This window comes from Petromyzon marinus, unplaced genomic scaffold, assembly GCF_048934315.1.
Source record: "Petromyzon marinus isolate PM22_M1 ecotype Great Lakes invasive population unplaced genomic scaffold, UKy_Petmar_22M1.pri1.0 PM_G_Scaffold_19, whole genome shotgun sequence".
Classification (NCBI taxonomy): domain Eukaryota; kingdom Metazoa; phylum Chordata; class Hyperoartia; order Petromyzontiformes; family Petromyzontidae; genus Petromyzon; species Petromyzon marinus.
This window is the reverse complement of record NW_027422750.1, coordinates 161680-170253: the sequence shown is the minus strand read 5'-3', so window position 1 is coordinate 170253 and position 8574 is coordinate 161680. Positions and strand designations below refer to the sequence as shown.

The window sequence follows — 8574 nt, the reverse complement described above, 5'->3', positions numbered from 1 at the left end:
TCTGGCAACAAAACTGAAGCCTTTTTAGCAAGGATTCATGTCTGCATTAACCACAATACCTGCAGTCAAAATGCAAACGAAAAAACATACTATGATAATAAATATGTGGCATTGAAGCCTCGACCCAATTGGTGCTCGACCAGATGACGCCAAAAGGCTCAAAAGAAAGCCGTCCCTTGGTGTGGACCAATCAGTTTCAAGGACAATGCATCATCATATATTATCATAGTATGTTTTATTTTTGCATTTTGACTGCAGGTATTGTGGTTAATGCAGTAGACATAAATCCTTGTTCTATGGGAGCCTTTAACATTGAAGTCTATGGGAGCCTTTAGCATTGAAGTCTATGGGAGCCTTTAACATTGAAGTCTATGGGAGCCTTTAATATTGAGGTCTATGGGAGCCTTTAACATTGAAGTCTATGGGAGCCTTTAACAGTGAAGTCTATGGGAGCCTTTAACATTGAAGTCTATGGGTGCCTTTAACATTGAAGTCTGTGGGAGCCTTTAACATTGAAGTCTGTGGGAGCCTTTAACATTGAAGTCTATGGGAGCCTTTAACATTGAAGTCTATGGAAGCCTGTAACATTGACGTCTATGGGAACTTTTAACATTGAAGTCTATGGGAGCCTTTAATATTGAAGTCTATTTGAGCCTGTAACATTGAAGTCTGTGGGAGCCTTTAACATTGAAGTCTATGGGAGCCTTTAACATTGAAGTCTGTGGGAGCCTTTAACATTGAAGTCTATGGGAGCCTTTAACATTGAAGTCTATGGGAGCCTTTAACATTGAAGTCTATGGGAGCCTTTAACACTGAAGTCTATGGGAGCCTTTAACATTGAAGTCTATGGGAGCCTTTAACATTGAAGTCTATGGGAGCCTTTAACATTGAAGTCTATGGGAGCCTTTAACATTGAAGTCTATGGGAGCCTTTAACATTGAAGTCTATTGGAGTCTTTAACATTGAAGTCTATGGGAGTCTTCAACATTGAAGTCTATGGGAGCCTTTAATATTGAAGACTATGGGAGCCTTTAACATTGAAGTCTATGGGAGCCTTTAACATTGAAGTCTATGGGAGCCTTTAACATTGAAGTCTATGGGAGCCTTTAACATTGAAGTCTATGGGAGTGTTCTATGTTGAACTTCTTTCGCTCCGTACGTGGCCAGCCATGCAAACCCACTGGCGGCATTCACAAAACAGACCCAGCACCCGTACCTCTGATTAGCACGGTTGGCCACGTAGGGTGCGAAAGAAGTTCAGGGCACGTACAGCCCTCGCGACAGGGAGCTTCGAGGCGCGTCGTCAGGGCCGTCGTTTGCGACATGGCCGGATAGCTTCTGAAAAACAGCTGCACGGCTCGGTGGGCATCAGGCGGTGAAATAAACAAAAAGAGTCTCCAGCGAGCGGAGAGCGAGAGGAGAGGCGGAGAGGGACGGACGCTCAGGCGCGGCGTTCGGTCTCACCACAGGATGGTGGCGGGCGGCCACACCAACACCGAGCACTCCATGTACACCGCCTCTCCCTCTCTCGCTCTGTACATCCTGTCTGGCTCCGACAGCATCTGCGGGGCGCTGGCTGTGTGAGGCTGTCGTCGGGGGGCTGCCGCGTCCCCCCCTACGAGTCGTGGAGGGGGGGGGGGTCATAGAAGGCGATTCGCACAAAGTGGGTTTTTTAAAAATATAAAAAAATCGATTTTCAGAACCCTCTCTCTCTCCCTCTCGCCTGCAAGGTTCTGCGGCTCGGAGTGGTTGTTTCTCGCGTTGGCCTCTCGTCACCGTGGCGGTCGCGTGGATTTCTCCCTCCGGGTCCTTCCGGGCGTCTCTCCCCCCACGCCGCACTCAGAATCGACGTCGCGCGTTTCAAAGCGTTTGGGCCGCAAAACAAAAAAATGTCCGCGCCCGCTGACGACGGCGACGGCCCGGTCGCCGGTGAAAAAGCGCCACGTAGCTCGGTGGGGCCCTTACCTGCCGGTCAAACACAAAAACAAAGTTTTTCGCAGTTTTAGTTTTCCTAACGAGGGGACGCCGGCCCGGCCCCCGGGGGTCGACGTGGGGGGGGTCACGCTGGGGTCGCGGGTCGTGAGCGACAACTCCGTTGTTGTCCGCCCGGCGGTGGGAGTGAGCTCACCGCGGTGCTTCCCGTCTAGGCGGGTGGCACGTGGTGGGGTGAAGTGTGGGACACTTCAAGAGGTTTGGCTGGCGTGGCGGAGGAGTGGGGTCCAACGTGCCCTGCCTAGAGGGGAGCTCCCTACAGCGCTCTGTGCAGTGAAGGACCTCCTCCTTATCCTCCTCCCCCTCCTCCTCCTCGTCCTCCTCATCCTCCTCCTCATCCTCCTCCCCCTCCTCCTCCTCCTCCCCCTCCTCCCCCTCCTCCTCATCCTCCTCCCCCTCCTCCCCCTCCTCCTCATCCTCCTCCTCCTCATCCTCCTCCCCCTCCTCCTCCTCATCCTCCTCCCCCTCCTCCTCCTCCCCTTCCTCCTCCCCCTCCTCATCCTCCTCCCTCCTCCTCCTATTCCTCCTTCCGCCAACAGGGGCACGAGCAAGTACTTGCAGTGCTGCACCTTAACAAACTGCGTACTCAACTGGGCCCTGTACATGTGTATGTGCTGCACCTTAACAAACTGTGTGATGTCGCAACCGTGCACCTTTCCGTCGTGTGTCCGGAGGTTGCTGCTTTGCTGCATACACCTGATGTGAGCTTCTTTGGTACCGTACGTGGCCAGAGATGATAACCGCAGCTGTGGGCGAAAATACAGCAGAGTGTTAGTAGGGTCTCTGTGTGAGTAGTGTGTGGGTCTCTGTGTGAGTAGTGTGTGGGTCTCTGTGTGAGTAGTGTGTGTGTCTCTCTGTGAGTAGTGTGTGGGTCTCTGTGTGAGTAGTGTGTGGGTCTCTGTGTGAGTAGTGTGTGTGTCTCTCTGTGAGTAGTGTGTGGGTCTCTGTGTGAGTAGTCTGTGGGTCTCTGTGTGAGTAGTGTGTGGGTCTCTGTGTGAGTAGTCTGTGGGTCTCTGTGTGTGAGTAGTGTGTGGGTCTCTGAGTGAGTAGTGTGTGGGTCTCTGTGTGAGAAGTCTGTGGGTCTCTGTGTGTGAGTAGTGTGTGTAGTGTGTGTGTCACACAGATACCTACAAGTGTTTCGAGTACTCGGCCCCGCTTGAACGTCGAAGTGCTTCGTTGAAGCCATCATTTGCAAGAGCCGGAGCGCTTCTGAAAAAAAAAAGCGCCACGAAGCTCAGTGGGCATTGCCTGGTGAAGTCAAAAGAGTCGAGTTTAGTCGATGGCCTTTAGTGGGAGTAGCGTTGAGAGGGGGCATCGTCTCAAGTGTGGTAGCGGCGCTGTTTGCTACTCACGGTCAAGGGGCAGGGCGAAGGGGTTGTGACGACGGTCGCCCAGCACAACGACCAGCAAGGCCACTAAACGGGTGGTGGTGGAGAAAGTCTCCATTGGGGGGAGGTGGCAGATGGTCGGCCTGGCGGCTTCCTTCACTTGGCTAGGAGGGGTGAAGGGGAGGGAGTAGGAGGAGCAGTGGGAATGATATTTATTTAGACTGCAAGAGGAGGAATCCAAAGCGCTACGAAGCTCTTTTTGTCACAGATGTCCAGCTGTGGCACTGGGTCAGAACATGACAACAAACACAAAACAAAAACACGGCGTGAGTGCAGAGTTACAGGAAGAGTAAAACAAATCACTTTAAAAATATATATACTAATAAAACTAACCAATGTTTAATGTTGCCACGGGAAGCACACCACCGTGCTACATAGCTCTTTTTTAAGAAGAGACCTTGGCCCATAAATGGTGGGCTGATATCAAGTGGACATTCAGGGCAAAATACTCTAAACGCGTGGCGTTTCGGAATGCGGAGGGGGAAAAACCGGAGGACTCTGGGAGAAAAATCCACGCGGCCGCGGGGAGCGAGAAACGTCAACCCCAAAGAAAGAGCAGGGAGTGTCAGGGTCGGTATCAAACCCCACGACCTCCTGTACACCAGGTGACAACCATGCCGGGTTAAAGACCTCCTCCTTCACAAGGGACAATTGGATGCATGCCTAAGGCTCCCTCACTGATGGACACGTTCCTCCTGTGTTGAGCAAAATGTTTAGGTTCTCATCGTTTCGCAGAGGCTGCATTTTTTGCCACCGCATAAAACGAACGTTGGGGGAAACGCCTCCTCGCATCGGACTCTTTCTTTTTTTTTTGCTAAAGTCACGTAGGTAAAAAAAATATCTATAAAATAAATAAATGAAAAAAACAACTCAATTAAAATCACGTTTCGGAGGCAGCAGCACAAGCTTCCGTCTTGAGGTGGAAACCGTCACGGCAAAATTGCTGCATCAGGTGAAGAGAACTCTAAGACACCCGAGATTGTATACAGGTTAAGGGGGGGGGGGGAGAGACAAGAAGGGCCGTGGGGGGGGGCTAAGTTAAGCCACCTTCTGTTATGCTGCAGGGGGTTGGGGACGGAGAGATGGCCGTGTGCAGGTTGAAGAGCGTTACACACGTGAACCAGAGGCAGAAGGCAGTAGTTAAGCTGACAAACTGGTTGCCTTGCGAAGCATACTGCTGTAAACTATAAGGCTGCTAAAGTTTAACTTGGGTTTAACTTTATTTTTTTTACCAGCGCGACTTTACCGAAAAAAAGCTAAAGACTATGAATCCTTGCACATCACGAAAGCTTCAAATCTAGCGCCTCACATCGTGTTAGTTTGGCACCGATGTTCGTGCTGATGTTTTAAACTAGATCAATAAAACAACATTGATTACAGCCCCAGCTCAGGTTATTTTCCCATCAATGAAACAGCCCCTGGAGTGAGAGCACCTTCCAGGATATAAACCAACACTGCCGCACGTCTGTCCAAGAGCTGTGTAAAAAAACAATTGAGTTGAAAAAAATGTCAAGCCGACAGGGAAAGGGGCTCCTGGCAAGTGTGACCACCAGCCAGGTCGATGTATTGGTAATGAGAATGTGCAATTGTTTTTGTCCTTGGAAACACGAACTATGAATAAAACGAGATATTCTTAGCTCTTTCGGTAAAGTCACGTTGAAGGGAAACAATAAAATAATAAAATATATATAAAACAATAAAATTTCTCACGACGTTTCGACCATAACACAAACGGTTGTCATCAGGTCGAAACGTCGTGAGAATTTTAATTATTTTATATATATTTTATTATTTTATTGTTTCCCTTCAACGTGACTTTACCGAAAGAGCTAAGAATATGAATTACTGCAGTCACGAAAGCTTCAAATCAAAATTTAAAACGAGATACTCACAGAGTTTACGCTTCTGAATGTGCCCTTGTTCAAGCGGTTCACTCGGCCTAAGAGGCAGACGCACGGTAAATTATTGGGCGGCACTTTGTAAGCTGCTAAGGTAGACAAAGTGAGCTTGAACACGACGCGCTCGAGTGAAGTCTTTGAGCGACGCATCACCACGTTGACACGCGTGCATCGCAAACAATTAAAGTTTAAAACACGCAGCAAAGATTCGTTACAAAAAGCCGAGCGGCAGCCTTCACGCATCCTTTGGAAGCTTGCTAACCCACAACATAACCTAGAGACCATCTTCCAGGTCTCCATGGAGACCATCGCATGACAGCGGCATCTGTAGCCGGCCAAAGTGCCGCCTCGGCCGGCTGGGCAATCTAGCCGAGACCGGTGACACTCCCGGAATAGGCCTCAACGCGGCACTCACCAGCGCAACGCTGCGTAGGTGCTGGGGAGGGGGTCTTGAGCTATATCCTCCTTCGTGGTGAGGTTACAAACAAAACAATGTCCTCGTGTGGTCGTGGTGGAGGAGGAGATTCGACGTTCCGTGCCTCGAATCACGGGCAGGCGACTCGGCGGGGCTGTTATCACGTGAGGCCTTAGCAGGGCGCTTTTATAAATCGTAGTGTGGATAGGCGAACACGCAGTGCGAGCGAGGCTCAGATTCTGTAGAATTGATAAACACTGCCCATAGACTCAGCACTGCCCATAGACTCAACACTGCCCATAGACTCAGCACTGCCCATAGACTCAGCACTGCCCATAGACTCAACACTGCCCATAGACTCAACACTGCCCATATACTCAACACTGCACCATAGACTCAACACTGCCCATAGACTCAACACTGCCCATAGACTCAGCACTGCCCATAGACTCAACACTCCCCATAGACTCAACACTGCACCATAGACTCAACACTGCACCATAGACTCAGCACTGCCCGTAGAGTCAACACTGCCCGTAGACTCAACACTGCCCGTAGACTCAACACTGCCCATATACTCAACACTGCCCATAGACTCAACACTGCCCCATAGACTCACCACTGTGATCTCTACATTGGGTCAAACTTAACATATCTTAATGTTCGACGGCTTGTGCACCAGATCTTATTTATTCACGATGTACTTACAAAAAATTCCGCAGACTACCTACTGGATCTCCTCTCTGTTTCAAAGAACAAATTTGACCTCAGGTCTTCGCTCATTTACCAGCTTCACATTCCCTATTGCCGTACAAAAACAGGAGGAAGGGCCTTTGCTATTGATGCCCCCAGGGTCTGGAATGCTATTGCCAATAAACTGCAACTTGAATCACTACCTATGAGATCTTCACTCAAAACTGCTCTAGAGGAGTTGTACACCCCTAGCTGCCACTGCTATTCAGTGGCCTAAAATATGGCTCTAGATTTTGGTGTTATAATTTATTTATGTAGTTTATTGTTAAAAATTCGGTCACAGTCCCTATGATCACTGTTACATTGCATTTATGGCTTTTATTTTGGTGATTTCGAAAAGTTTTTATTTTATTTTTGGCCATGTTTTTGTTTATTGTAGTACGGAGTTAGACTGATGGCCTTAATCTTAGTTGTCTTGTGGTTGTTGTTGTTGTTTGACTTGCATCCCACTGGGATTTTTTGCACACAGCGTTGGTGTACGGTGCTATTTCAGGAATATTTTTGATTTTTTTTCCTGTATTTTCTGTTTGCACAGTCACACATAATCACTTTAAGATGTTTTCATGTTCATGTTTTTTTGTTTGTTGAGGTTGCACCCGATTCAAGAGCCGAATGGCTCACAGGGCTATACCAAATAAATGAAACTATGAACTACGACCTCCTGTAGACCAGGCGAGGTTTTTCAAATTTCCCGCGCTTTTTTTGACTCCGGGTCACGTGGCCCCGGCTGCCCCCCCCCTCGCGCCCTCGGCAGCGCCTCTCAGTCCCTGAAGGCCACCGCGAGGTTGTTTTAACAAAGTAAATAATTTTGATTTAAAGCTTTCGTGACTGCAGTAATTCATATTCTTAGTTTTTTCGGTAAAGTCACGTTGAAGAGAAACAACAAAATAACAAAATATATATAAAACAATAAAAAATTCTCACGACGTTTCGACCATAACTCAAACGGTCATCATCAGGTGTGTCGGTTTGCATAAATTTATTTTGAAAACGGCATATTTATTTATATATATAAAAATAACGTTTGCGTCACGCGCAACGATGGCAGTTTGCCAGGACTAGTCCATCTATTTTTTGAAAAGAGGAGGGGGGAGACGAAATTTGTTTTTATGTATGCTGTCTGAAAGGCACTGTAAGCGTGAACAATCAATCAAGAACTGAAATGATTTATCAAATCTTTCCAATGATTGCTAAGATAGAATCCATCTTCTCGGTTGAAATTGTCTCTGTGTTTGTATATGTGGATAGCCTCATGAACGAATCTCTCATGGAAGCCAGATGGCTTACAAAGAACCTCCGTCTTGGAAAAGTCAATGGCATGTGAGCCTACTGAATTAGAACAATGATCTGCTACGGCCGAGGTGTTGGTCCTACCGTGTTTAAGGTCTGCTTTATGTTCACGAATGCGGTCCGAGATATGGCGTTTGGTTTCTCCAATGTAACTACTACCACAGAGGCAACTTAGTTTGTAGACACCAGGGTATTGTATGTCCGGAATCACATCTTTTACAGACGGAACCAGATCACGGATTTTATGTAATGTGTTGAAACGGACCTGGATCTTGTGTTTATTCAAGATTTTGGAGATCTTTTTTGTGATCCCAGCAATGTAGGGTAAAGTGATGGTTTTGAAAGGCTCCTCAAGAGGGTTCTTCTTCATGGTTTGAGTGATAGCTTTGCGGATTGTATAGTCGGAGTAACCATTAGCCCTAAGAGCTTGGTGTACGTGCTTGAGTTCACTGCTTATGTGTTCCTGGTCGGATATGCATTGGGCTCTATGATACAGAGTCTTGATGAGAGAATTCTTCTGTGATGGATGGTGGTGGGAATCCGGTTTCAGATAAGCATCCGTATGGGTAGCTTTCCTGTAGACAGAGTGGCTCATTGAACCATCAGGTCTCTTTTTAATTAGGACATCCAAAAAAGGTATCTTGCCATCTATTTCGACTTCCATGGTAAATCTGATGGCTGGGTGTATGGAATTGATGTGGTCGAAGAATTTGTCTAGAGCAGGCCGGCCATGTGGCCAGATGACAAAAGTGTCATCCACGTACCTCTTCCATAAGGTTGGGCGCAGAGTGGCAGTCTGGATGGCGTCAGTCTCAAATTTCTCCATGAAAATGTTAGC

General features: G+C 47.8%; 1 long non-coding RNA gene across 3 annotated transcripts; it reads right to left on the bottom strand.

Annotated features, from left to right (window-relative positions):
- Positions 1-723: 723 nt before the first annotated feature.
- On the bottom strand, positions 724-5917 carry LOC142912083 (uncharacterized). Of its 3 annotated transcripts, none has more exons than XR_012933913.1 (6): positions 5694-5917; positions 5273-5319; positions 3345-3484; positions 3124-3201; positions 2646-2738; positions 724-1615 (listed from the first exon to the last, which is right to left on the bottom strand). It is a non-coding gene; the product is annotated as an uncharacterized LOC142912083 (long non-coding RNA). The 3 variants fall into 3 exon arrangements; XR_012933912.1 differs by lacking the exon at positions 724-1615 and adding an exon at positions 1625-1965; XR_012933914.1 differs by lacking the exons at positions 724-1615; positions 5273-5319 and adding an exon at positions 1625-1965 and having other exon boundaries at positions 5694-5916.
- Between the last annotated feature and the right edge of the window lie 2657 nt (positions 5918-8574).